Raw genomic sequence first — 2142 nt, 5'->3', positions numbered from 1 at the left:
CAGAGACAGCTCCGTAAGTGCAGGCTTAGAGGTAGCATGATAGAGATAACCGAGGACTGGTGGAATAAAATGGCTTGAGTCCCCTCTAGTTGCTAGGCTTTCTAGGCCAGGATTGGGCTCTCTGAAGAAACTGAGGCAAGGAAAACCTGGGTTCAATGAACCAGGAGAATTAATTACTCTTTATTGGAGGTGGTTGATGTGCATCAGGTTTGGGTCCAATAACAGAAGCATGTAAGAGCTGGAGGACAATGTAAAGTTGGTGAAAAATCCATTCAGGTTTTGCTAAGACACCTTTTATTGTTGGTTTTGGTTTAGTTTTCTGGCAAAATAAAAAAAAAATAATAATAATTTTGGGTCAACCTGGAACATGCCCTTTGATTCAAAAAGGGTGTTTTATTTCACTTTTGAGGTAGTTAAACGTTCTCCCCCTTTTTAAAAAGAAAAAATAGGTCAATTTTTAAACAAACAATGCGATTTTGAAACAAAATGTCAGAAAGCGGTGCTTTGAGAATGTCAAATCAAACCATTTTGGCATTCATCAAAAAAAATTCTGTCTGAAAATGGTAACATGAAATTGGTGTGGCATTTTTAAAAATCTCTCCTACCTCCATTTTTTTGGCTGAAACTGTTAACTGAATTTAGCCTGAATTCATGAATAGAGTTGATTCTTCCACCCCATAAAAACTTCATTTGCAGTGAATTTACTTCTCTGGAAAGAAACACAGTGAGTATGAAAGCTCTAAGTATAAAGGAGCTCTATAAAGCTCTGAAGTATGCAGCGAACACAGCCTGGAAGCTAAATACCCTCCGCACCCAAGAGAGCCATTCCTCCATGGTCAGGGGTCCGGTTGTGGAGCTGGGAGGGAAACAGGAGGGAGACAGGATACGCTGGGCTCCCCAGGACGTGGGGTTTGTTCTGGGACAAGGAAGGAGAATAAAGTTTGTTTGCCTTGTGCCTTGCAGAGGCTTCATCAGACAAGCAGCTAGGCCCAGGCTGCAGTTCATGTGCAGTGACCATTCTCCCTGGTCCACCACTGTGCTGCAGTGACCTTGATGCTGTGAGACCCACAGACTCCATAACCCATGTAGACCCAGGTCCTGGAAACCCTGTACCTCAGGTTTGCAGTGCAGAAGGCCACCTTGTGTTTGCTCAGTCCCGGGGAGCTGCAGTGATGGACCTCTCTTACCCCCCTGCCAGATCTTGCACCCCACTTTCCTATGCAGGCCGGACACTTTCTCTCCTCCCAACTTGTGCCTGCAGCTGACTGACCTGAGTGCTGCAGCCTTGCTGATTGACAACGACAAATGGAAAAGTATATTTGGAACTCGCCTGAGCTCTTGTGACTTGGTCCCAGTCTCCATGGGAGCTTGTACAAGGTGTGTTAGGCACCTCTGCTACTTGCTCAGGGGAAGAACAAATATTTGAATAAAAAGGGATCTCAGAGTCCTGGGGCAACGCCTTTCTGTATCAAGGGGCCCTGAACAGTTCTCTTCATTGACTCGAAGGGGACAGGGAGGGGAAGCTGGCACCATAGAGGAGGGTCTGGCTCCCTCGGGTGCTGCCATGAGATGGGAGCTCTTGGTTCTGTTCTACCACGGATTTGCTCTGTAGACAAGGGCATTTGCCTGTGCCTCCATGTACCTTCCACTTTCCCTTGCTATGGAGAACCCCCCTGTGCCCCAGGGAACCCCGCTTCAATTCCTGCCCGTGGAGTGAGTTGAAGTCCGTAGCTGGAAGGCACTGCAGCAATGCAAAGTATGATGCTGGTTGACCCAGAGCCACCACTCCCACTGGAGCCAGGGAGGATCTACAGCAGCCGCTAGTCAGCAACGGCAGGAAAGAGAGAAGGGAGCAGAACACAAGGCAAGGGCTTGTGGAGGTGGCACCTCGTGGGCATGGCTTGGTGAGGGCCCTGGCCACAGCTAAGTGCTCCCTGCATATAGCAGGGGGAAGCTACTGCTTTGCCACTGGTTCTCTCCAAGTCTTGCAGGCGTTTCTCTGGAAAGCCACAGATGTCTCTTGGGGCTCCCCACCCCTCGAGATGTTCTCTGCATTGTTGCCGTACTCCAGATCTCGGGTGTCTGTGTGGCAGCAGCCAGCCCACTGGTGCTGGCAAAGAATGACCGATGTGCAGGTTGGCA

General features: G+C 48.9%; 1 long non-coding RNA gene across 1 annotated transcript; it reads right to left on the bottom strand.

Moving 5' to 3' along the window:
* Positions 1 to 677: 677 nt before the first annotated feature.
* LOC149855388 (uncharacterized) lies at positions 678 to 1239 on the bottom strand. The gene is made up of 3 exons (XR_016438487.1): positions 1114 to 1239; positions 814 to 916; positions 678 to 709 (listed from the first exon to the last, which is right to left on the bottom strand). It is a non-coding gene; the product is annotated as an uncharacterized LOC149855388 (long non-coding RNA).
* Positions 1240 to 2142: the final 903 nt, after the last annotated feature.

The sequence above is a fragment of the Crocodylus siamensis genome, chromosome 11 (genome assembly GCF_052110815.1).
Source record: "Crocodylus siamensis isolate JL-2025a chromosome 11, ASM5211081v1, whole genome shotgun sequence".
Taxonomy (NCBI): Eukaryota; Metazoa; Chordata; order Crocodylia; family Crocodylidae; genus Crocodylus; species Crocodylus siamensis.
The sequence above is the reverse complement of the archived record's forward strand: the minus strand, read 5'-3'. Positions and strand labels throughout refer to the sequence as shown.